This window comes from Lipotes vexillifer, unplaced genomic scaffold (assembly GCF_000442215.2).
Source record: "Lipotes vexillifer unplaced genomic scaffold, Lipotes_vexillifer_v1.1 scaffold1299, whole genome shotgun sequence".
Lineage (NCBI taxonomy): Eukaryota > Metazoa > Chordata > Mammalia > Artiodactyla > Lipotidae > Lipotes > Lipotes vexillifer.
In genome coordinates, this window is record NW_006783635.1 from 831,656 (window position 1) to 858,022 (window position 26,367).

Genomic DNA, 26,367 nt, shown 5'->3' on the forward strand with positions numbered 1-26,367 from the left:
TGGGCACAGATTGGGAATCCCAAGGTCAAGTGTGTACGGGATGAAATGAATCAGAAAGCAAGGTCTCCTGATTCCCATGCCACCGGGGCCCAAACACATGGGAATCTGTGTTTCTTTTATGTTGGGACAGGGAACATTAGAATACTTTTGCAGCTGAAAAATACATATATACAACCCAAAGTAAATTCTTCCCCTGGGTGGGCAAAGGTAGAGGGTGGATTTGTCTCATTTCTTGAGCCAGACTGTACAGAGTGAATTTTTTTCCCCCCAATATTCAGAGGTTGAAGCCCTTATCCCCAGTGTGGTGGATATTTGGAGATGGGGCCTTTGGGAGGTAATTAAATTTAGATGGAGTCCTGAGGATAAGACCCACAATGGGATGAGTGTCCTTATTTAAAGAGGAAGAGAGATTGGTACTCTGTCTGCCACTTGAGCACACTAGGAGACAGCAACCATCTGCATCCAGGACAGAGCTCTCATCAGGAACTGAATCTGTTGGCATCTTGGTCTTGGACTGCCCAGACTGCAGCTGGGAAAAATACATTTTTATTGTTGTTTAAGCCACCCGGTCTATGGCATTTTGTTACAGCTACCTGAGCAGACTCATACATAGCCCTTAGAAGAAACAGTAAAGAAAAAGAGTCTGCTTGGGACTGCTTCCACTGTGTAAGTTTTCCCAGGGGTAGCACACAGCGGTCTCCTGGATCAGGCAAGTGATATCAACCTAGGAAGCCTGCTGGCCAGTGGGGACTGCAGCAAGCAATCACGTGTGTACGTGGTCTGTCTAAGGAGCCAGCTGCTGCCAACTCTGGCAGATGTGGTTGGAGACAAGAGACCCGTGTGGGCTGATCTTGGGATTTTTCAAGATTGAACTATGGATATTTATGTGAAAACTCATGATTATTATTATTTATGAATGTAATAAATGGCTATCAGTTGCCAAGACAGGTGAAGATGAAAAAAAGAAAAGATTAGAAAGCAAGTCTGCAAAGACTGATGCCTCAGGTCTGTACTTTGCCCACAGGTGCCCCCCCCCCGAAACTTTTACAAGGCACCTATGATGTTTCTAAGATTGTACTGAGTTCCCGGGGACACAGAAATAACCCAGTCACCGTCCTCAGAGCACCCTGTAAAGCAGAAGATACAGGTGAAGGAGACCTATTACCGTGTTCAGTGTGGGCAGGGATCAGGTACAGTTGCATCAGAGCCCAGGGGAGAGAGGCCACACAGGTAGAAGACCAGGGAGGGCCTGGTGCCATTCTACCAAAAGGTGATCAATGGCTGGGTATAACCCGGGAGGAGGCTTAGGGTCTGCTCAGCAGGCAGTCCCCCAGGGACAATCATCCCAAATGGAGTTTGTAGCAGAATCAGGGCAGGGCAGGGCAGGGCAGGTTGTGGGGACCCGGCCTGTGCTGGGGTTGGCTGTGGAGGTACAGTCTATGGGGGAGGGTGACAGATATGAGGCTGCAGGAGCCAGCAGGGGCCACGACTTGAGATTCGGAAACACAGTGGAGGGAAAAGAGCCATGGCAATGGAACAAAGCAAAAAGTGCTGAGCTTGAATCCCAGCAATGCCACTCACAGACTCCAAGATGGGGCAAATTAATGGAAAATCTTGGAAACTACTGCTCACTTTTGGTCCAAGAGCTTGATTTTGTCTTTGCTTTGGATATGCATGTTCTTGGTTTAATATGATTTTTTAAAGGCAGACATTTAAGTGACAGCTTAGTACTGACCTTGAAACACACCTGGGGTGCAGTGAGGACTGACATCCCTGCCTGCAAGTCGCTGAGGGGGAAACAGGCATGGACAGAATTAAAGCATGGTGCCATGGCTGGTTTTGACTTTACATTGTCTGTATTTTTTTTTTCCTTTTTTGAATTAAATTGCTGCTGTTCCTGTAACAGCACTGAATACAGCAATGGTAGTGCATGGCTTTTTCCTCCATCCCCCCGCATACACATAGGGCTGTGATTTCTGTTCATCCCTTACTTAAATTTTTTTTAAAAACACTATTCAAGTTAAATATTATTTTATTCTTAAGCTTCAGGTTTTAAAAAATGAATTAGTGTCTCCTGTGCCTCTGATTTGAGCTTGAACTTATCTATAATGAATTTACTTTAAACAGGAAACACCTACCTTATTAACTCAGTCATCTTGAAATCTTTAAATGCCATTTAATCTATCGAAAAGATCTTGCACTTGACACAAGCTTCTCTGTGATCTCTTGTTATCTCGTTATAATTTCAGTATCTTCAGATTAAATATAACACTACAATACATTCAATCATCATCAGCCTGGTCATTTATTCTTTCTGAATGTTGCTGCAGAGTGATTTATGGTTTCTTCTTTAAAAATATTTTCAATTTATTATTACTTAAATAACATATTTGAAACGATCTGGCAACTGAGGGAGACATTCAGGAATCCTAAGATGAATTACAAGAGATCAGAGGGGGCAGGCTGGTGGTTAAGAGTGTGGGCTTGAATTCCATCTCCATCTCTTACTCCCTCTGTGTGACCAAGAGCAAGTTATGTGTTCTCTGTGTGCTTCATTTGTTTGTTTTTCACCTGAAACATAGGGATGGTTACAGTATTAATTTTGTAGGACTGTCATGAGGCTTAAAGGAGATATTTACTACATGAGTGCTAAGAAGAGGGCCTGGCATATAGAAAACCCTCACCAAATGTCATCATCAGCCCTAGCAGGACTCTGTTTTCCACTGTAGTGGCTGATAAAGGTCTTATTCAGGTAGTCAATATTGCTAACACCGATCATTTCAGGCACAAAGTCATCTTTGCTTGAAACGACCAGTGCACAAGAGTGAGCATGGTGCTGAGCTGGGGTCAGGAGCTGGGGTCTAGTCCCATGTTCTGTCCTGACTTCTGTGTGACCTTGGCCAAGGAAAAGAAATACTCTAAGCCTCTTTTACAAAAGGAAACAATCAGACCACAAATGCTAAGAACATCCGCCCTCTTATATCTATCTACAACGCAAAGGCTTTAGAGAATTAAGAAACATTCTTGACTATCAAAGCAAGATACTATTATCCAAAATTCCAAACAAAACAATTACTGTTAAAATTAAATCATAAAGTTTTGTCACTTGGCATCAGTCTAACATTTCATGGGTTAAAGGTAGCAACATGTCTTGAATTTCTACACTGCCAAAGTCCTTTTGATATAAGGGAAAATAATACAGCTTCTAGCAGGAAAGACTGTCCCCTTGGGTAGGGTCTCCCAAACTACCTGCTGCTCTGGTTCTATTCAGATCGTATCCAGCGTTCATTCAACAAATATTAATTGAACGTAGCACCTGATTAAGAGGTGGATCAGCTAGATTAGAGAACCATCTCCAAAGGATGCTTAGTCACCACTAGAACAAAACAAGATGAAGAAAAATAGCATTATATAAAAGGCTTCTCAGTGATAAGAAGATATACAATTGAACCAAGCCCTTCAGGCTGGGGTAGGGGCTGAGGGGTTGTGTGTGCTGAGATAAGCCTTCCCCACACCCAACTCCAAAGGGTTAGAGCTTCAGAACCTTCTAGGCTGGATAGAAGCAGTGGACTCTAGGGCTTTTGCTTTTGTAAGAGAGGGATGTAAGTTTGGGAGTGAGCAAAATTGCTTAAGACAACAGAAAAGGGCTGAGGGCTGTCACAGGGGTCCATTTTCTTGGTTCTGACCACACATAACACTCAGTCTCTCCCTAAATAAATGAAGATGTAACCTTTGAAGAATAGCAGGACGTGCAAAAACCCAATTATCAGCCTGCTCAGTGTAGCCACAATTCAGACAAGCCCTAAATAGACTTGCTGTGTATCAGGCACTGGGGAATTGGAGATACAGCTTGCATCCTGTTCCTTCCCTCAAATAACTCAGGTACACGCAGGGGTGTAGGGTGTGCTGGGAGGCAAATGGAGGGAGAGGGGGCAAAATATGTGATAACTGCACTAAGGTTAGCGCTGAGAGATGGCTACAGATATGCTGCTTATTAGCAGAAAGATTCATAGACAACAGAATAATGGGTGGACATACATCACACATCAAATTATTTTTGTCTTATTAATGTGTCAAGAGACGAGAAGAATTGTAACAGAGTTACATTTAGAAATAGCTTGTTTTGTGTTTCAAAATCAAAGATGGAAAACGGGGTGGGAATGAGTTATCATGTCCCAATAACTGTATTTCTTTCTCCAATTCTTAGTGAACAAGAAGGAAAAAGCAAAGGCATTGGAAGAGGGAGTCTTCATGTGATTTTCTACATTGCTCTTTGTTTTCTGGTGTTGATTAGATTTGATGGAACTTCAGGAGGGCTCATCCATGGGATTCCCCGTTCCAGTTCCTTCTGAAAGGAATTTGCTACATAAAATTGTGTGTGTGTGTGTGTGTGTGTGTGTGTGTGTGTATGAGAGAGAGAGATAGCTCCAATGATGAACTAAGTTTTCAAGACTTCCTGCAACTTTCACACCCTCTCAAGGCCATCAATGCACTCATGAAGCTAACACGTGTCTTGAGGTCCTGCCCATGTGATGCTTCTATGACAATGAGTTTCCAAAGTTGTCAAAGAAAAAATCTGTGTCCCCCTTGATCATTGAGCCACATTGTTTTCCCACTTTGACAACTACCTTCATTCCCCTATCAACTGGCAGGAACGTGCAGGCCTGGCTTTGTACTCCAGATTAGGACCAACTCAAACTAGCATTGGTGTCCAACATGCCAGGGAAAAGGAGGGGCTTGGCCAAAGCACAAGGGTTCAAATTAAATGAGGTTTTGAAGATTGTGCTGAAATTCATAGTTTGGCTTTCCACAAGTCTCCTTCAAATGTTTAGAGTCCTAGGAAGAAAGACATTTAGTGTGAGTCACTAAATTAGATTTCAAGAAGATTTCTTCTTACACATATTACTCTCCTTTTTCCCTCAGACACCACCCAGGAGTCTATGTGATTTGCTCAGGACACAGACACCAGGCCTTCTGAGGGCAGGTCCCTTCTGGGCATTGCCCAGGGATACAGGAAGGAGACAGGTCCCCCCTCAGCCTCCAGGAGACCACTGTGGAAGGGGAAAGATGGATGTGGAAATATATACTTACAGCCCAGTGAGATGGAAGAGGCTCTGGGGTAGATACTATTTTAGCAACTTAAAGGAGGCCAGGAAGAGGAAATTTGTGACATGCTTCATGAAAAAATACCTAAGAAACATTCAGAGGTCTGATGAGGACAAAAACCAAGCTCAACGCTTTTAACTGACATCCAGGGTGAAGTATATAAACAGGAAAATAGAGAAATAAATAGAACGGTGTGGGAAGATCAAAGCAAGTGAGTTGATATCTGCCGGAGTTTAAATCCTGGCTTAGTTATTTGATCACGGAAAAGCTACATGCCTCCCTGGGTCTTATTTTTTCCCATCCAAAGATAGGGTATGCTTCCTACCATGTTGAGTGGCTGTAAGAATTAAATGAGATATTGCAGAAAAATACGTCAGTCCACCTGACACAGGGTTAGACCCTCAATACGTAGGAGTTCAACAAAATTAGTTCAATCAACAGTAGTATGATGAATTAGCTTGAAGAGAAAAATAAAAGGACGATAATAGCAATTAAAATTCAGATTTTTATAACAACTAGGCTGCTAAATAATTGTCGTAAGAAAGGAATTGCAACATTCCAAAAATTGACAAGGAAAAGCATTCTTCAGAAAAAGTGGAAAATTTTGAGTATTGAGAGCTATGCAGAGAGAGATAGATGGCAAAGAAAACAGCAGAATGAAAAGCACCAAGTGGCTCAATCTAATGTTTTTAAAGGACAACAATTATGAGATAATTACCCTCTGAACCATCTTTGCAGAGGACCGTAAAGAACTATTTAAGTAAGACAAGGCAGCAGGTGAAGGCAATTCTGAACACATGAGATTGTTTAAATCAGCAGGGCCCTGGTGGCTTGTGTAATCAGAATCCTCACTAATGGCTCCATGCCAACCCCGAGCCCTTCTGCTGCATCTGCTGGAATTTGTGTGATGGAGGAAGCGTGGCTGGGATCAGAGCAAGGCCAAGGCCGGCTCCACTTTCAAGACTAAACAGTGTAGAGCCTTCCCTGGGACAGGGGCCTCCCAGGCTACGGGAAGGCTTATGCACACAGGGCTGCCTGCAGTGAGAGGGCTCGGGAAAGGACAGAGCACCCGGTGGCACTGACTTTACCCAGAGGACATTTTCTGGGGTCACTTTCATTCCTTGGTGGGTCACTAAGGACAGCTGCCCACATGAGCTCAAAAAATCTGAACTAAAACATCAGGCTTCTCTCAAAGACTGATGTTTCTGTTTATGATAACGATACTTTCACTTCCCAGCGGTACATTCTGTTGAGCAATCCTGCACTGAGATCAGGGAGCAGGTGGGAGCGGGTGCAAAGCTCTAAGAGCAGTGGTTTATCCTGCTCTCTGGGGGCAGCTGTTTCCTGAGGGATGCGGTGAAGCCCACAGCAATCACAGCAACGTCACGGCGCCAGAAGAAGCCAGGAGAACTGAGAACCGAACCCACATCTCAGTGCCTCCTCCCTCGGCAGCTTGTCCCACTCAGGTTGGTGGCAGGACTCTGCCTTGAGGCTCTCAGAGACCTAGAAAGACAGTGCAGGCCATCACGCCAGAGTGGGGAGAAAATGCACAGAACCTCAGCTGGCCCTTCAAGCTCCAGGAAGTGACACTTCACTTCCTCTTACTTTACTGCCCACAGCAAGTCACAAGGCCATCTGATCTTCAGATAGGAAAAATGCAACCCTACTCCGTGCCTGGAAGAGAGAGAGCCACAGAGCTGCCACATGCAACTGCTACATGCACGTTATTTATTATGGATGGAGCTGGGGGGGGGTGGTTGGAGAGCATCCAGGACAGGCCTAAGGGAAGGACAGAGTCTGGAGCTAATAAAACAGGGGGAAGGGCTTCCCTGCTGGCACGGTGGTTAAGAATCCACCTGCCAATGCAGGGGACATGGGTTCGAGCCCCGGTCTGGGAAGATCCCACATGCCACGGAGCAACTAAGCCCATGTGCCACTACTACTAAGCCTGCGCTCTAGAGCCCGCGAGCCACAACTACTGAGCCCATGTGCCACAACTACTAAAGCCCACGTGCCTAGAGATCATGCTCCGCAACAAGAGAAGCCCGCGTACCACAACCAAGAGTAGCCCCCGCTCGCCACACTAGAGAAAGCCCGTGTGCAGCAACGAAGACCCAACACAGCCAGAAATAAATAAATAAATTAATTAATTAATTTATAAAAAAGGGGGGAAGGTTGTCAGAGGGAACAGCATGGGCAAAGGGTGGAATGTCCACATTCCTGATTTATCTGGGGAAACAATGGGCAGTCCTGTGGTCAGAACACAAGGTGTGTGTCAGAACAGAGGATGGTCAGGGACGAGGCTTGAAAGATTAGAATGTGAATGCCATGCTGCAGGATTTGAACTGCATCATTACTTGTATTATATTTTTTAAAAAAACAAAACGGCAAAAGAAAAGCTAGGTTTTGAGCACCCACTTTGGGCATTAAATGTTCCCTATGCACCACCACATTTAATCCTGACAAATCAGAATTAAAAACAGAATATATTGGGTTCTTAGGTTTTTTTAGTCAACAGTTATTTCCTGGGTGCCAACTGCCTACCAGGCATTGGTTCAGAATTGATCCAGGGTTGAAGCCTCCATCCTCCTATGATTTAATCTACTGGAACAGATTAAACATTAAATAAGTGTATGAAAAACTCCATAATTAAAAATCACAGAGTATGTGAGGTTTAGAGAGATGATTACCTTGCCCAAAGGGATATTGTTATGTAGCAACATGGCTGAGCCAAGATCTCATCTATGTTTAAGTGTCCTGCACTCAAACACTAATACTGTAAATCACGGGGATCCATGGGACATTCTTCATCAAGGGACAGGGCAGGGATCTGACTATAGTTGTGTTTTGCAAAGATTGTTCAGGTCAGGGCTGGAGAAATTAACATAGAGAAATACTGCAGATGCAAATGGTTGTAAAAGTTATGGAGCTGGGGAGGGAAAGAAAAGCATAACAAGGAGAATACAAGATTTGTATTTCAGCTGAAGACAAATAAAAGATGTTATGATGCAGAGCAGGATCCATTGCCAATTGCAAGATACAAACATAAATGTAATAGTTGCTCAAAGGCAAGAGGGATCAATCCGGGATGACCATATTCGATTAATTGGCCTCTTCCACAGTTTCAAATGTCTGTGCCTTAGTTTCTCCTTCTGTAATTCTGGCCCGTGGGCAAATTTTTGGCTAATGGGACCTACCGGGGAATCTTCTGCAGGCTTTTGAGAAAGCTTTCCTTCCCCGATTAAAAGAGTTCCCCAAACTTGCTCCCTTCCTATGTTAGCGCAAAGGGATGAGGGAGGCTGCTGGGGCCACCATGGGCTTCTCACCACCTAGACAGAGATCAGCGGAAGTGGGAGGTGACCTGGAAGGCAATACACAGCTAGAGTCTTAATAACATTCTTGATCTGCTTTTCGCACAAAACCAGGCTTACCAGCAAGAAAAGCTAATGATCACTACTAAGTGCTGCATTATACACACTTCCTTGGTCCAGACTCTCAAATCAATGTTTCACATATGTTATCAAATGTGATTCTAGCAGCAAAAGGTCCGTGAAGAACTGTAATTCCATTTAACAAGGCAACCAAGGTTGGGAAAAACAAAATCATTTTTCTCTAATGTCAAACACCTCAGATAATACACTACCTTTTGGAGCAGGGGCAGTTCTTTTTCGTGACCTCCAAAGTGCTCTGGCCCCGAGGATGCTCCCAGCTTGCTGAACAACTGAGGAGGACCGACCTGTCCCCCCAGAAAAGGTCAGTTCCTCTGATGTGTGGTGTGGAAAGTGCTTAAAGGTCAGAAGGGAGGGAACCATTTCACAGGGAGAAATAGGGGCAGGAGAGATGCCACCCTGAAACTCTCTCTAATAAGAGTCCATGTTTAATGAAGGGAAATGTAAAACTAAACCCAAAATAACAGACCCACCCCTTGCAGCAAGACGATGACCAAGATGGGCACGGTGGCTGTGTCCTCCGCACAATGTCACTGGGTTCCCTTGTGTTCAGTTGTCATCTAGGACTTTATGCTGTTACAGAGCAGGGGAAAAGGTTCCAGCTTCTCTATTTCCATCACTTTCCACATTCTTTCCAGTTTCACCATTACAGTTCTTGCAGTCCTTCCCTCAAGGTCACAGGTGTTAAGTTGGGGTCCTGAGAAGCCTTGGGAGAGGGAGAGGGAGTGGCATTTACTTAAATGACTGCATGGGGATGGGATTTAACCAGGAACTTACTGTTACAAGATGTCACTGCACTTCCCTGGGCTTCAAATCCTCTGTCTTCTTACAATCCTTTTCTGCCCTGCTTCTCTCCCTTCTGTTCTCTTCCTGCCTTCTTCCCCAGGTTCTTCCTCCCTCCCTTTCACTCTGTACTTTGTGTCTTCCCCTAACAGTAATACCTTTTCTACATTACTGCTTCTAAGCTATTGGCCCAGAAAATGAAATAATAAGATCTGTATGGATTATATAAATAAAGACTAAAGAAACAAAGGGCAAAAGACTCAGAGAGTCTCCCATGAGTATGATGCATGAGATTCAGTCCACGGTCTCTGTGACACGACCTTGAGTTTGCAATCTCAAGGTCTACACTGCTTTCTTTTGTCGTCTTATTAATAACATTTTTTAAAAAGCTGACTATGAGCCAGGCACCATGTAAATGCTTGACATTACTTATTTGGTTTAATGTGCACTAAGCAATCCTCTGCTATAATTTTAATTGTGCCCAATTTGAAGATGTGGAGACTGAGGCTTAGGGAGGGGAAGTAACACCTCCTACTGCATGGCCGAGAAGTAGCAAAGTAGATCTAACCAGATCTCTCTGGCTGATTAAGACTGCATCCTCACCACCACGCCGCTTTGCCTTCTTTCTGGTCCATATTCCATATAAACATAATGCTAGTAAGCAGCTCAAGTTAAATCAGGAGTTAGTAATATAAGCTGCAACAGAAACTGATTATTTTGGCATAAGCAGTATCTCACTATAGAAGAAAGCATTAAATTCTGCTTGGGAAAAGTCTACCGGCAGCCAAAGTCTTGCTTATTGAATTCCCCAGCAGGTTATTACTTGAAATGGAAACACATTTTCATGGCCATCCTCAGAACAACATATTCCAGCAGTCCTGGGGAGATCTCAGACTCAATTCATAACCTGAGTTCATCTACTTGGGAGGAGCGGGTCTGAAAAGCCCTCTCACTGTTTTATGAGCTTTGGATTCATCAGACGAGGGAGACATTGCAGGTGTGAGTTTTCAAAGCACAAAGTATTCCTTCAGTGTACTCAGTGGAACCCTTGTGTGTGCCTCGTAGTTCCAACTCCAGCCCTGTGCAGTAAATGAGCTCGGAGCAATACTGTTGAATCATGTGCTGCCTTAGTGGACTGAATGCTCCCCTGGTAGCCTCACGGGATTAAAATACCTTCTTCCCAAAGGGTATTGGGAATAATCTGGTGCATGCATGGGAGATATCTGACTAACTTATTAAATGCACTCAGAGATCTGACTTGTCCACAATTCTTCTGCTTCTTTTAGCAAACAAGTAAGCTTGCCTTGGTTTAATCTGTTGCTAAGCTCATCAGAGAAAACAGCCCTTCCTGCTCTCCTTGGATCCCTGGCTAAGTCATTTCACCTCCAAATTACTGTATTCTCCCCTCTGTAACTGCCTACAGCTCTGGAACTTTCACCAAAGGCATCACCCAGAACTGTCACTGCAAGAATAGAGATGCTTAATAAAATATAGGACTTCCGGTTAAATTTAAATTTCAGAAAAAACAATCAATCATGTCTTAATATTGAGTATCTGAGATATACCTATACTAAAACAGTATATGCTATTTTATCTGAGATTAAAATTTAACTGGGTGTCCTGTACTTTTATTTGTTAAATCGGGCAACTCTGCATAAGATGAATATAAGTTTTCTTGAGCATTACACTAGGCATTTGATATGGGCAATCTCTTTTAATCCTCATTAGAATGTTGAAAAATCTGAGACCCAGAAAAACTGTCTTTTTCTCAGAGTGATACAATCAGTAAGGAGGGAAATCAGAAATGCCAACAGACATGACTTCAAAAGCCATGCTGTTTCCACCTCAAGAATAACTCCGAAATCTAATCCCAGAAATCTGTAATTGACACCTTTTGTCCTTCCTGTCCGGGACACTGGGAAAAATCTGGTTGAAGACGTAATTTACATCAAGTGCAAGTGAGTTTTCCAGAGACAGTGCCAGCCTGCTTTCACTCCATGCCACTTGAGTATGTATTTTTCTGAGCACAGCTAAAAGAGCATGCCTTTTCATTTCAGCTGCATCTGCAATCACCTTTCTCCCACTGTATTTTAACTGCTGATGCAGGACTCTGAATTACTCTCCTAAACTAAAGAGTGAAGACATTTACATAAAGCAACCCTATTGCAGGGTGTACCTAATCTGCAGAATTCTAGGGGAAATTCAACAAGACACAAAACACATCTCAGAAAGTGCTGAAATGGAAGTTCTTAACGAATCAAAGGAGCCGTGAATGTTTGAAATCTAAATATATTTCCTCGCTTATAGAAAACTCAGTCCTCCAGGGATTTAACCAGTCTCCACCTTGAGCGATCTGCTCACTGCAGGCGGAGAAGCACAGCCCTGGATCCAGGGTCTGCTGCCTTCGTTCTGAGGATCTAAGAAAAGTCGCTTCACTTCTGGACCTTGGTTTCCTTAAATACAAAAATGAAGATGCTAAGAGCTCCCTGTCTGCCTTGAAGGACTGGGTACAGAAGAAAAAGGAGACAGTGGGTATTAACATACTAGATGGAAGTAAAGAGTTATCATTTTCAGTCTTTTCTCTTTTTTTCCATGTTTTTCAGTCTTTTTTAATCATTTTCATTCTTTTCATGCCAGAGTGCTTTGGAGCTGTCAGGATCTAATTAGGGAAGGGTTTGTGTTTAGCATGTCAGCTCTTCACCTGGGCTGACCACACTAGGAATCCCTAAAACCGACAAATGAGATCGCACCTAGGGCTTGGGGCCATATTTTGATTATCTTGTATCATCATCGTTCTTTGGCTTTTCTCTGCAAGCCTCTCTCTTTCCCCCATGAAGCCTTTCCTAATTCCCCCAGGCAGAAATGTTGCCTCTTGTTTCTTTTCTGAGCAACTACTTGGAACTAGACACACTGTTCTGGAAGCTGGTGGGAGAAACAAGCCTGCACCTCCAGATGCCTGCTCACACAGGGTGCATATTCTGATGGGGGCGTGAGAGATAGTGAGCAAGTGAACCAATGAAGTAATGAGAGGACTCCAGATAAACATTATGGCTACAAAACCATGCTGTGGGAGCGAGTACTGCAATGAAAGAAATAAATAGGGTGATTGTAAAGAAGGTATTCTCAAGGACAGGCTTACCTGATGACACAGGCAAAGGCTCAAACAGGATGCATTTCTCAGCTCATATGCAAAAAAAAAAATTGCTAATTTATCTGACTACCATACTAAACTGTAAGTTCCTCAAGAACAAGAACTATTTTTTTAATTTTCTGCACAACTGCCCTGGCAACAACAGTCACTATCAATGGCTGGGCCGACTGGGAAGAGGGTGTACTAGAGTTTCAAAAATTATAAGTACATTTCACACTTAGAACAGATTTTTTAAATACTTTGTTTTCTTGACACAAAATGAAATTTGGTAATAACACAAAATGTCATGGCCAGGTAAAAAGAAGCTTTAAAAAAATGTTCACTGATGATGGGGTCCAGGATTCAAATAGGTTGAGAAGCACAAACCTAAACTGTTCCTGACACATATCAGATGCTCCATTGAAAAGATGCTGAATGCCAGCATTCTGAATGTCAAAACTCAATAGTTATGACACCCTTTCCACCCTCCTTGCTCACTTTAGCCATCTACTCTTTTGCTATCATTTATTCATGTCTTCCATGCTGGTCTACAATTTCCTTGAGGACTGTCCCTTGATTGGTTTTGTCTGTTAGTGGATTCTAGCACCTAATCCAGTGCCTGGCACCTGCTGGACACTCAATGAATGGGCTCAATAGTTGATTTCATTAAAATTAAGATAACAGTCTGTTATTAGGGGTTTACCCACAATAGCCACTCTCAGAATATAATCCAGGGTGCAAATTCCCACACTCCAAAATCTTTTGTTTCCGACAGTGAAACTTGACTTTGGTTATGCTGAGTCAGAGACTGAACTTGGAAATTCCTGCCCCGCCTGCCGCAGGTTTTACCCCAGCACCCTGACACTTCCTCTGGTTTATTTTTATTCTTAGCACATCTCGATTTAATCTAAGATAGATTGTCCTTACTCATCTTGCTTTTACCTGTCTCTTTCACTAGAAGACAAGCAGAAGGGCAAGGCTTTCCCTCTGTTTTATTCCCTACCAGTGAGTCACCAGTGAGAAGTGTCACCAGTGAGAAGAACAACTCTTGGTACATGATTGGAACTCAATAAACATACGTTAAAGGGATAAATGCAATTGGTGTAACTGCTTACAGGACAAGGAAAAGGAATACCGCAAACACAAATTCCGTAGACATGAAATTTAACTCACTGGAGCACTGTCTACACTACACTCCCAACATGCCCTTGCCTCAATACTCCCAAGAACTGATTTTACTTAGCCTCACATTCCAACCAATTTATTTTCTATTCCCGGAACCCAGAGGCCATAAATTGGAGGCCTGTGGGATATAGATGAGGAGGCCTACCTATAGAATTGTTTTGAATTAGCGGCTGGTACTTAAAAGTCAGTAGATTCTACATAAAATTGTGATCTTGCAGCCTATCTTGGAAAAAAAAAAAAAAAACAGGTGTGGCAAGACAGGGCCTGAGGTCCCAACTTGTGTACTGGGTCAGAGCTGCAGCCCCCCACCCCCCTTACCCTGATTGTTCCCAGGCCTGTTTTGCTCAGGCTATTCCTTGCCTGGCTGCTGAAGGCATTTGAGTGAGCGACCCCTGCTGGAAAGTTACCAAAAAGCATGTAACTTGAAAAAAAAAAAAAAAAAGAAAGAAAGAAAGAAAAGAAAAGATGTCCCCTGGGATCTATTTCCGTTATGTTTACGCTATTTCTTGGAAGAATAATGTATTCATTTTTCTAGAACTCTGGTGGTATCACATAACAACTGACAAACTATGGCCCAGTAAATATTATTCCAACGGCCTGAAAAAGCTATGAGCTTAATTCCCTGTGGGTAGAGGAAGCTGAGAATGCTTCATGCCAGAGGCAGGCCTGAAGACAAACTGTGAACGGCTGAGCATCAGCTGGTTACAATTCTGGCTAAATCAAACAGAGAAAGAATTTACTTGAAGACTATGAGTTACCTCTAGGAATTAATGAGAAGCTGAAAAGCCAGGCTTGGAAATGAAAAGCAATGGAGGGAACCTGGCACCAGGGACCGTCAGGATAATGACATAGGAATGGCATCCCTGGGACCTCCTGTGACACTGAGGCTGCTGCTGACACCACTTGATTCATGACCCACGGTCATAAATAAATGCTCAATTGTCCTTTTGTCCTTTAGTTAGTCCCTTGAGATTCCAAGTCTCAGGTGGGATTATCCAGCTGAGCCCCAGTTCAAGGCCCGGAGATGTGGACACAGAGAAAGAGCCCCACCCCACCATGGAAAAGTCCCTCCATGAGGGGAGGGTGGTACCCCCTGAATAAGAAGGGTGTTTGGTTGCTGGGAACCTTCCAAAATGCACAAGTCCACTATGGATTAGGAGGAGATTTTAAGTGGTGATGGGAGAGAGAGGGCAACACAGGCAGTACAGAGGAATGGAATGAGAACAGACAGACCTGTTCAGTTCTCCTGAACTCCAATCTGGAATCCTCCGTACCCTCAGAAAATTAATTAACTTTTCTAATCAGCAGATTCCAAATCTCTAAAACAGAAATGATGCCATCTGCCTGTGTACAGCACGGGGTTGCTTGTGAAGATTCAGTTCAATCGTTCATTCACTCACTTCAAAAATACTTATCCAGGGCTTCCCTGGTGGCGCAGTGGTTGAGAGTCCGCCTGCCGATGCAGGGGACACGGGTTCGTGCCCTGGTCTGGGAAGTTCCCCCATGCCGCGGAGTGGCTGGGCTCGTGAGCCATGGCCGCTGAGCCTGTGCATCCAGAGCCTCTGCTCCGCAACGGGAGAGGCCACAACAGTGAGAGGCCCGCACCACAAAAAAAAAAAAAAAAAAAAAAACACTTATGGAGCATGTATTAGCCACTTAGCTAGGTCCTGGGGACAAATTTTGAACACCAAAATGCAATAGAGAGACACTTTATGTTGATGACAGAGGTAGACAAGGGAAACCCAGGTCATCTCCTGAAACTGATCATGTATCACTTTCCCCCAACTGATACACTCATCTGCAAGTTCCTCCTTTTTTGGTTAATCAATATAAGGGCCCTTCCTGAAACATATATTTCCTGAAGACATACGAAATGCATTAAGTTAAAAAAACCAAAAAACACTCAGAAATTTAACTCTGGTTCTACAAACAAGAAACTAATAGTTCTCAAAAGCCAGGAGCCCTGATACTGGTGAATTTCAGGTGGCATAATCACAGGGAGATACTGGTCCATTATATGGAATCCTCTCCCTCATTTAATGTTTAGCATATGTAATTCACACAGACATTCACAAACTATAATGAAATTTAGCATTAAAATAGACCAAATGAAATTCGCAGGAAAAGCAAATTAAGTAACCTTGTACATTTTTCACCGGTGTTTGAGAACTGCCCAAATGCTCTTCACATACATTTCTCACTTTTAATCTTTCAGTCTCTATTTTGCAGAGGAAAAATCTGAGGCTCAGAGAGTAAAAAATAATTTGCTTAAGGTCCTGGGGCAAGAAGCTGGCTCCAAATTCAGCTAGCACTCTTGCCATTCCCCACTGGAAAATGTTGGCCTTGCTAAGAAGCACTGGGTCATTAGTGAGGTTGAAGGAAGATACTTCCATCAAAGTGATGGGGAAAAACCCAGATCTTTTCCAACACCAGCTGGAAAGTTACTGCATTTCCCACAGAGCAGCTAGAAGGTTGATACTCCCCAAAGTTGCCTTTACTCCTTTACTCCTTTACACAGGCCTTCACTCCTCCAAGACTGTCTCTCACACAAGGACCCTGGCTTAGAAGCATGCCCTGGAACCTGGATTCTCAGCTGTGACCCTGAATACAGGCTCAGTTCCATCAGGACATCACTACCTTTTACTGTCCCTCTCTCCAAACTGGCCTCAATAGAGAGAACATGACTCTGTACTCCCTGTGGGTATGGGCCACCCTGGGTAGATGCCCTGTTCTGGGAAAGGCACTGTTTACCCATCAAGCAATTTTACATCAGCCAGTCCACCTCCCTAGCCCCTTTCTATTCCCCATCAAATTTTAGTTCAAGATAAGAAAAGCTTCCACTTTCTGTTTCCCTGCAAGGAGCACTCCAGACTTTTCCAGTAAGAGGATTTCTTCTTTTCACAACAAAAGTGCATCCCCAATTATATTGTGGAGTCCAAGGGTTCCTGAACATCTACAAAGTGGAGGACTTGAAATTTCACACAAAGCACACCACAACACAGCTAAGAACCATGGGGTTTTTCCTGATACCCTTTGCAAGTTCAAGGTAGCACTTTCTCACCAGTTTCCCAAGCAAAGAACTTCCCATCTTAAAGCTACGGTGCCCTGAACAGCCCGCAGCTTCAGCCTGGATCTCTAGCCCGGAAACACCGCTCAAGATGCCTCCATAAGGGATCCTCACTGGATGTTACCTCCGTAATTAACTGCTTCGACTTAAGAGTGCTTAGTCACGAAGTTGCTGATCCCAGTCAAACTCGGCTGAAAGAGTTAGAAAGGACCCACTGAAGCCCTAAAAAGCTCCTTGAGAAGCTGATCTTTCCCTGCCTAGCGCTGGAGAAACCTTATGTAACACAATGGTCCATTTCAATGTTATTTGTGCAATCCTATGGGAGGGAAAAAAGGAAAAAATCTAAGCACTAGAAACACAGAGAATAACGCGGGGATTTGTAGCAGAAGCGTCCATCTCCTGAGATTTCACTGGGTAACGCTTATTCGAATCGCACCCAATCGTTACTGAGAAAGCAGAAGGCAACAGTAATTCCGAACGCCAAAGGAGGGGTGTTGGGTTTTAGAAACCCATTTAGAAATGCAGAGAGGCAGAAGTTGGGTTATCTCCCCTTCCTTTTTTTTTAAACATGAAATTCCTGAAATTAACACTTGAGTGGAAGTTGGTAATTACATTTCAACAAAATAAGGTAGGATTTTGCAGCAAGGCGAGAACGCCAGTGTAGGACCCAAAGGATCCTGCGTGTAAAAGGGCTGTGGCCACTAAAGTCGGTCAAGCACCTGCGCCCGGGCCCTAAGGAACTCTCCGGGGATCGGCTCCCGCAGCGAGCGGCGGGGGGGGGGGGCCAAGCACCTGCGCCCGGGCCCTAAGGAACTCTCCGGGGATCGGCTCCCGCAGCGAGCGGCGGGCGGAGCAGCCGAGCCGGTGGTGCCGGGGCTTCGAGAGCTCAGGCTGCAGAAGGAGAAGTGGGCGCACTCCATCCTCATCCCTTGGCTGCTCCCTGCTAGCAGGGGACCGCTTCGGGGAGCGCAGCGAGAAGACAGTAGATTTGGAGTCGCCTCCCTAGAATCCCCCCAAAAGCATCTCTGTACCAGTAGTGGATAAAAATAGCCGGCGGACAACGCTGGGGGGAGGAGCGAGACTCGCGCAAGACAAGGAACGGATACAACTGGTCCTGCAAAGTGGAGGGCGGAGGAAGAGGGATGCAATCCCCTCCCGAGAGAGGGGCCCGGGAGTGCGAGGAAGCGTGGACTCCCGCCCGGCGGAGGGGATGAGACGGAAGACTCACGGAGCCGGCAAACGTCCGCGAAGCAGAACACACCTCACACCCCGCGCCCTGCATCCCAGCTCTTGTCCCCGCTCTCTTCTCCATCCCATTTTTTTTTTTTTTTTTTTTTTTTTTTTGCCGGCTCAGGAAGCGGCCCTCCGGCTCCCGGCACAGGCAGGGGCCAGAAGGGCGAGCAGCGCGCAGTCGGCCGCCTGGCTCAGAGGGCGCACCTGGAGACACCAGGCTCCGTGAGTGTGCCCCTGGTTCTGAGCCGGGTTCTACGCGTTCCCACCGCTGGTTGGCGCCCCTCCTCCCCTCACCTTCATCTGCCGTCACCACACAAGGTGCTCGAAATAGAAACAGATGCAGGAAAAAAAAAAAAAAAATAGAAAGTAACACGAAAAATCAGAACCGTGCATAATTGGCATTAGGGGAAAAAGGTACTTACTGTCTGTCGCCTCGATCTTTCTCCTCCCGAGCATCCCCGCCCCTCGGGAAATGCCCCATCTCTGCTCCGCTCCAAAAGCAAACCAGACCAAGGTTTCCCCACCCTGGATGCTCCCTCAACAGACTGACTTTTTGCTGACTGTATCCGCGCCCCAAGTTCTCAGCCAGAGTGGTACCCGGGCTCCGCTGAGCTTTGAGCTCCTGCTACCCCTCACGGTCGGTCCTAGAGAGAAGCCTCGGGCAGGAGCGAACCTCCTGACTCTGCTAGGGGGTAAGGGAAAAACAAGAATCCAATTCACCAAGTCAGAAGCCCGGATACCTGCCTGTAAAAACCAGTCCCTGAAGACTTGCACAGCTGAGGGACCAAGTCAGGAGGTTAGGAGGATGGGAAAACCTCTGGCCTCTCCTTCCTTTTCCCCCCCAATGTACACTCCACTTGCTCCAGCCTCAACTCACCTTGGGCTCTGCTCTTGCCCTAAGTCCGGGCTGCCAGGTCAGGGCACCTAGACGGCCCTTCGTCTTGCCACTCCCCAGACTGACGGCCCTCGCCTCGCGCGCTCGTCACTCACCTGAGCCGCGCCACCTTCCAGCAGGTCTGGCGCCCGAAGTCGGCTTTCGGGCTTGGCCATGGGCAGCGCCGTGGAGCACCGGCTGCCGGCAGAGCGAGCCTCGGGACGACCTGGGCAGGCGGGTGAGGCCCGGGCGCAGGCACCCACTGAGACCAGGCAGTGGCGGAGGTTCGTGGCTGCCCGCGAGCCGGGGACTTTGCAGGCGCGAGGCTAGGTTATCAGACCCGAGGAGGGGAGGGGCAGGAGGAGGGGCAGGAGAGGGAGGAGGGGACGGAGGAGGCGGGCGCTGAGAGCGCGTTGGGCAGAGGAGGATCGCGAGCGCCCACTGCTGCCCGGCCCGCACCGGTGCTGCCCCGAGTCGGGTCCGCTCGGTGACCGGCTAGCTACTTAGCGCTCGCGGCGTTGGGGCTGGGCTGAGGACTCCCGCCGATAGGTATTGAAAGAGTCAGTCCCGCCCACCTGACACCGCAGTTCCTCGGGTTTTAGTCCCGGGAGGCTGGGGGGTGGGGATGGGGGCTTGGGGAGGGGACCAGCGCTACCGGGAGAGTGGGGTCTGTTGTGGGTTGGGTGACTCTGCCGTCGCTGCAAACCTGGGAAGTCCTGTCTACTCCGTTACTCTTGCTAGGGAAAGGTAGGTCCGAGCCCACCTCTTCCTCCACTTTCCAGCCTTGCAAGGTCCCCGGTACCTGCGCTCCTCCCACGTGCGTCAGCACGGCCGGTTTCCTTCCCGGCAGGTGCCCACTTTAGGCGTCGGTGCTCCCTGCGCCGCCCAGGAAGTAGGGGGAGCCATCCTCACACACCGCAGCCCAACCGGGACGCCAGTGGCTGGGCACCCCGGGCCGGGATCAGCGCGAGCAGCCGGGTCCCAAGCGCTCCGTGTCGCCATGAACACGCCCTCCAGCTTGGGTTTCGCGTCCGCGAGCGGATGCCGGTTCACCAGGGGAGCGCAGAGCGTTCAGCTCTGACTTTGCTAGCGCACCAGGATTGCAAATGTCAGCTCTGAAATTAAGCAGGTCTCCCTACCCGCTACCCCGCGTTCCTGTGGCTGGGGAATTTTGTGTGAGAACTAGACCGGCCTTCAGTTCAGTTTCAGATTTAAGGTTTCCAGGGGCCTGGAGTTGGAATCTCCTTGGGGCAGCTGGGCTTCCTGCCTAGCCGAGCCAAAGCAAGTCGCCCTCAAAGGCAGATCAGCAAACACGTTAAAAAAAATTAAAAAAAAAAAAAAAAAGGAAAGAAAAAAAGAAAAATGCCAGGTGAGCATCAAAGTAATTTATTTTAGATGAAATTTCAGCAGCTCTTCCATATCTTAAATATTGGAAGATAAATACTTGGAAGAATTCGAATTTGTCCTTTAAGTTAAAAAAAATCTTTCATTAACTTTGCTTAGATTAAAAATACTCTCCCATCTAAGTAATTAATGCTGTAGGAATTTGACCCCTTTCTCACGTACTGTTACCCAGTGCCCTTTTACAACAGAAAACAAGATAATGACCAACATTATCTTGCTGTCTAATAAAGCTAGTAGCATCTGGGAGGCCAAGGCCAAGTCTTATTTTGGAAAATAAGCTTTTAGGGGTTTTAATGACCCTGGTTACTTCTTTGAGCCAGACTAATTTTGACATGTCTATTTTAGGTTGAAAAAAAAAAAAGAGGAAAAGAAAAAGAGAAAAAGAAATATATATGTATGTTTTAAAAAGTCACTTTAATCAGACTTGTGGTTAGGGTCTGGGATTGGAGGAAGGTGGTCAAAAAGTACAAACTTCCAGTTTTAAGATAAATAAGTACCAAGAGGTATAATGTACAACATAATGACCATAGTTAGCACTGCTGTATGGCACATAGGAAAGTTGCAAATAGAGTAAATCCTAAGAGTTCTCATCACAAAGTGAATTTTTTCTTTCATTTGTTTCTTCTTTCCTTACTTTTTATCGTGTGTATATGAGAAAATGGATGTTAGCTGGACCTATTGTCGTAATCATTTCACAGTATATGTAAATCAAACCATCAGGCTGTATGCCTTAAACTTACACAGTGATGTATGTCAAACTTATACAATGATGTATGTCAATTATTTCTCAGTAAAACTGGAAAAAGCGAAGTCAGTTTAAAGCCCCACTTTGAAAAGCCTTAACATTCAAATTTACATTAGCTTTAAAAGAAGTGCTTTTTTCCCCCTATTCTATGAAGCCATGTAAAATCACGTATGAGGCTGTGTGGGTCAAATGGTAGTTTAAGATATACTCTTGCCAATTACTGGTGTCCTTAAGCTCCTACCAGAGGCTAAGCCCTGCACAGACCATGAGTTCTTCAAAATAGGGAGCGGCTTTGATGTACTAAGTTGGCATGATTACTTTTCCTTAAGAGTTCAAAGTGCTTTTGTGCCCATAGTCCGAATTTCACAACTCGTTTGTAAGATGTGAAGGGAGGCTGGCAGTGATTCCATTTGCACCCTGTGAGCGAAAGTCGGGTTAACTGATCTGCTTAGTTCCCCACTACAAGTCCAAAAAGGGAACTAGAACCTCAGGCCCCAGCCTTGAGTCTCTGTTACAAGCTTCACTTGCACCAAGTGAGTCAAGGCAGATCTGGCAACTGGCAAGAATTTGAGGACTGGAATTTTAGCTTCTTTCATTTTTTGATTTTAGCCAACATTCACTGATCGATGGTGAGTATTCTTGTGCTTAGATAACTAAGAAAGAGTTAATTGGTTATTTTGTTATTTAGCATTTTTGTCTTTGCCAAAATATTTGTCATTTCTCCTGAACAGCCTTCCCTGATGTCTTCTGGGCCTGAGTTAGGTTTCCTATCCAGGTGTTTATGTATCACCAGAACTCAGCTCTGCTATAAAAACACAAACACTGTACTGAAAATATCTGCTTAGAGATCTGTCTTCCCCACTAGATTAGAAGTGCTTTGAACATGGGGAGTACAATTTAGTTATCTCTTCCAGAACCTTGCATGGTGTCTGAAATATAGTATACTCTCAAAAAAGATTGTAAACTGAACTTCCCTGAAGGAGTCAGGGTTTAGGTCAGACGTGGTTCCGTTTTTCCATTTCAAAGCTATCAGTGTAAGAATGGATGGTCATAGGAGACACAGTAACAGTCAACTAGAAAAGTGGGTGTCACTCTCAGATGGGTGGCCTAAGACCTTCTTACTCAGTGTCATCAACTAGAAAATGAGAGGGTGTTATCAGGTGATCTCTCAGCTGCTTATATTCTAAGATACCAAAGTCTTTATAGAGCACCCAGTAGGTATGTGTTTACTACTATGCCAGGTACTCAGGAAGAGATGGAAAAGTAAGACATCGCCACTGCCCTAAGGGAGCAGAAAATCTTATCTCAAGGAGAAACAAGACTGACAGAACCCATTTTTACTGGGACTCACTGGCATCAGTTAAGTTTCAGACTGTGTCCTGCGGAAGATAAAGGCTGCAAGAAAGAAATGGAAGTGGAAGTAACTGGCCTGTGTGTTGGATCAAGAATCAGGAATACCCCCAGCTGAGACTCATCCAAGGCTTTTGTGCCAGGTTCTGTACAAAGTGAATGATATGAACCTCACCATTTGTTTTTTCACCGACCTTAGAAACCATGATGTCCGCATTTTACAAAAAAAAAAAGAAAAAAGGCACAGAAGTTTAAAGTCATGACATGAGTGAGTGGGAGTAATGAGGGCACCAGAGGAGGGAGTGATTTATCCAAGGCAGCTACCCTTCCAGTAAAACTTAGACTCCTAGCCCATGCTCTCTGTACTTGAATAGTTTGCTTATGTTTGTTTTTGGTATTTTTGGTTGTTTACTTTCCCCCAAATATGTGATGGAAGAGAGAGGTCAGGAGAAGGGGAGTTGGAGAGAGAGAGAAAGAGAGAGCTTGCTTCCTCAGAGCACCTCCAGGACCCACGGTCACTCTACCTGCCTGGGCTCAACCTGATTTTATCTGTAAGGCTACCCTGCGCAGCCTCAGCCTTTCCTCCCTTAATGGCCATTTGACGCTTTCAGGTTAATAGCATGAGTATTAAGGAGTCCAGTGGGATTCTTTATAAGCAGAGGAAATTGGGATCAGGTTAAAAATCCAATTTTAATAAACTTTTCAAGTCTTGATTTAGATGGAGCTCTAATGGCTCTCAGTGCTGAATCATCTTAAAAGTCAATGTTTTTGGGGGTTTTTTTTGGCGGTACACGGCCCTCTCACTGCTGTGGCCTCTCCCGTTGCAGAGCAGAGGCTCCAGACGCGCAGGCTCAGCGGCCATGGTTCATGGGCCCAGCCGCTCCACGGCATGTGGGATCTTCCCGGACCAGGACACGAACCCATGTCCCCTGCATCGGCAGGCAGACTCTCAACCACTGTGCCACCAGGGTAGCCCCTAATGTATTTTTTAAAAGGTCCTTGCTGTATAGAAAGTTTGACGGGTATTGTTTAATTGTAGATTGTGCGTTCCTGTCTTCATAGGAAAGATCCCATGTAAAACTGATAAAAACAGATATGAAATGCCACCATCCACAGAGCTGGTTGGGTAGAGGAGAGGGAGTTGGGTTTGAAAGATAATTTTCACTCATTTGACCAAAACAAAGAGAGTATGATTACACTGTGTGGAAATGGTATCCTCAAATAACTCCTCTAATTTGATTGTGCTGAGGTCTAGAATTGTTTCTATATCTTTTGACTTGCTAATTAGCTGGAGCAGACGGCTTGTGAGAGAGAAAATGAGGGTCATATCCAGAAAACATGTAGGATTGTGGTTCCTTCCAATCAGCACACCCATCACATGCCTCCCCCAACAGCCCGACCAACTCCCAACTTTATCTATAAGTCCTTGAAAACGTTTCACGCCTCTGTGATTAATGGATTATTGGATGTTTTTCTGAAAACAGAACTTTCATCCCCTTCCCGATACCAGATGTATTCTTGGCACATGTGGTTACAGGGTTTAGTTCTAATTTTTGCCTTGTAGGACCTATCCTTCACCAAAATGAATTACTTAATTAATTAAAAATTAAAATTATATTGCATGACTACATTGGTGTAAAAAAGAGTATATTATTCTTATTTAAATATTTTCTGAGATACAAAGCTTGTTATTTCTTCTGATTTTAAAAGAAATTAAAACTTTTTTGAGAAGCACTGAAGGTACCTTGGGCTCTCATGACTTCTAATGGAGAGCTTGGCCATGTGTAGATGGTGATATTGCAAGGGATGAATGCTTAATTGATTCTGGTGAAGAATGTATGATAAACCCAATTTCATACTCATACCTTATGGTCCATTTGTTGTGTTGGGTAAACAGCTCTAGACAGCATACTGCTTTTATTTCTGATCCTGTGTCAAATTTTGCCCCAAATTACACACATCAGTGCTGCAAAAATTGCAATATTGCAGGTCCAAAGTGGTCCCCTTGTTCAAATTATTAGACCCTGCTGAGTGCTGGAAAGCCTTCAGGGCAATGGGAAATTTTGGCACTCTCTTTGATTTCAGGTTTGCTCGGACCAAAGCTGACTGATGCTTTGATGAGCACGTCTTGCTGATTCTCTCTTTTAGGTCTTATTCAAGGATCCTGGGAGGTTCAAACTCTCCAGGAAAAAAAAAAAAAAAAAAAAAAAAAGGACCTTTTCCTCTCTCTTCAGCCCTATCAGTTCAGTGGAAGCATTTACTGGGTACACCCTATATAGCAGCCCCGTGGTAGGTACCTGGGCTGAGATTTATAGAGAAGAATAAAATGTAATCCCTTACCCGAAGGGGTTCACAGATGAGCAGAACAGAAAAATTACAATTCAGTCTATGACGATTCTCATGTGCTCCTGTTCTCTGTATACTAGGAAGGTCAAAGGAACATTTGGGCTGTGATTCTCACACCCTTACATTCCTACCCTGAACTCTCAGCTTCAAGCAGCACATGGTATTTCTAGCAGCTCTCTCCTCTCCAGTCCCTGCTGAAGTCCTCCAGAATGTGGCCTATTGTCCGTTAAAACCAGCAGGGCTGCCTTCTCACTTCTAAGCCTTGTTTTGATTCTATATTTAAAATAGAGCCAGAGCTATGAGAAGAGTCTTGAAAGATGCTCAAGTTCTCTTTCTGACTTTTGCTATACTTTTCTTACAAAGAGTTTGCAGTGACACTCAGAAGAGCTAGTTATATTTATATATTTTTTCTCCTTTATGGTAGCAATATGTATTTCAAAGAACACTTTGAAGCTCAGACAACTTAGCTCTAAATGAAAAAAAACATTTTATATTTAAAATGATCAAGCTGACATCTCAATATATTAGTAACAATATTTATTATAAAATGTAAAAATGACTAACCTGCAAGTATGATACCTCAATTCCTTTTTGTAGCTGTCCTGTGTCCATGAGAGACCTCAGCGGGGAAACAAAGTCTGACCTCTGGTACACAGAAGATGTAAAAACAAGTGGATCAGAGAAGAATTAAGACAGAGCCCTGATCAAACCATGCTTGAATTCCATGTTAAAAAAAATGGTTAACTTGTACAAAGTTATGAAAATATATTAGACAACATGGGAAATGAGGAGGTATGTAGAGGTAAATAAAAATCATGACATTTATTGATATGCATTATGCTAGGAGATTCGAATACATTCTCCTTTTATTCCCATTTTGCACGCGGATATAGAAAAGTTAAGTACGTTCTTAAAGGGCATACAACTAGCAATGCTGGATTTAAGGCCAGGTGAACATCAAGTCCTCTATGTTTTTTTCCTGTCTCATGATGTAATTCTCTCTTTCCTCTCTTTTTTTTTTTTCTTTCCTCTCTTACCTACATGCATGCACTTTAAAAAAGTAGAAAGAAGAGTCCAGTGGATTTTATGTCCTGTCTCCAAATGAGGAAGAAGAGATCTGGGGTTCTCTTCATGCCTAGAAAATGTACTTACATTCTAGGAATTATCCATAAGGTATTTACATCCAATATTCATGCTGTAATTGCATTCAGTAAACTCACTCTAGACTTAAAAGCTCAGTTCTCAGTGTAATTGTTTTTTTCACCCCACATACAATCAGCCCTTTAATACAGTAGTTGTTATGGAGATGTATTTCCTGCAAACTTTATCTCACATTGGGGCCCTTGATTTCATGTGGTGCTTCAGATCTCAGCTCTAGTGTCTTATGGTCACTAGTTCATTTATTCCAGCATCAGGTAGTTTTCTAGCTCTTACTCTCTTCCAGGCACAGGGGTGGGCCCTGGAGATACAGGGTGAAGTGGAGACAGCACCTGCTGTCGTCTTAGAGCTGAAAATCAGGGAGGTGTCAGTACATCCTTTGGAGGATTGAATGCGCTTGCCAGCTCTTGCTCTTTATTTGGAGTCAGCCTGCCTTTCTGAATTTATTTCTTCCTGGAAGCTGTTCTGGTTGGTGGGGACACTGCCTGTCTAGGGAAATGGATGGACTGATTTGTGAGCAGATTGCAAAGAAGAATA

At 44.6% G+C, this 26,367-nt stretch overlaps 1 protein-coding gene across 1 annotated transcript in view; it reads right to left on the bottom strand.

The window, feature by feature from the left end:
- The window catches only part of HS3ST1 (heparan sulfate-glucosamine 3-sulfotransferase 1), a 30,944-nt gene extending 11,784 nt beyond the window's left edge, over positions 1 to 19,160 (bottom strand). Inside the window, exon 1 of the mRNA XM_007456365.1 lies at positions 18,944 to 19,160. The gene's annotated coding sequence lies outside the window, so the exon portion shown is untranslated. The remainder of the gene's footprint in view (positions 1 to 18,943) is intronic.
- Between the last annotated feature and the right edge of the window lie 7,207 nt (positions 19,161 to 26,367).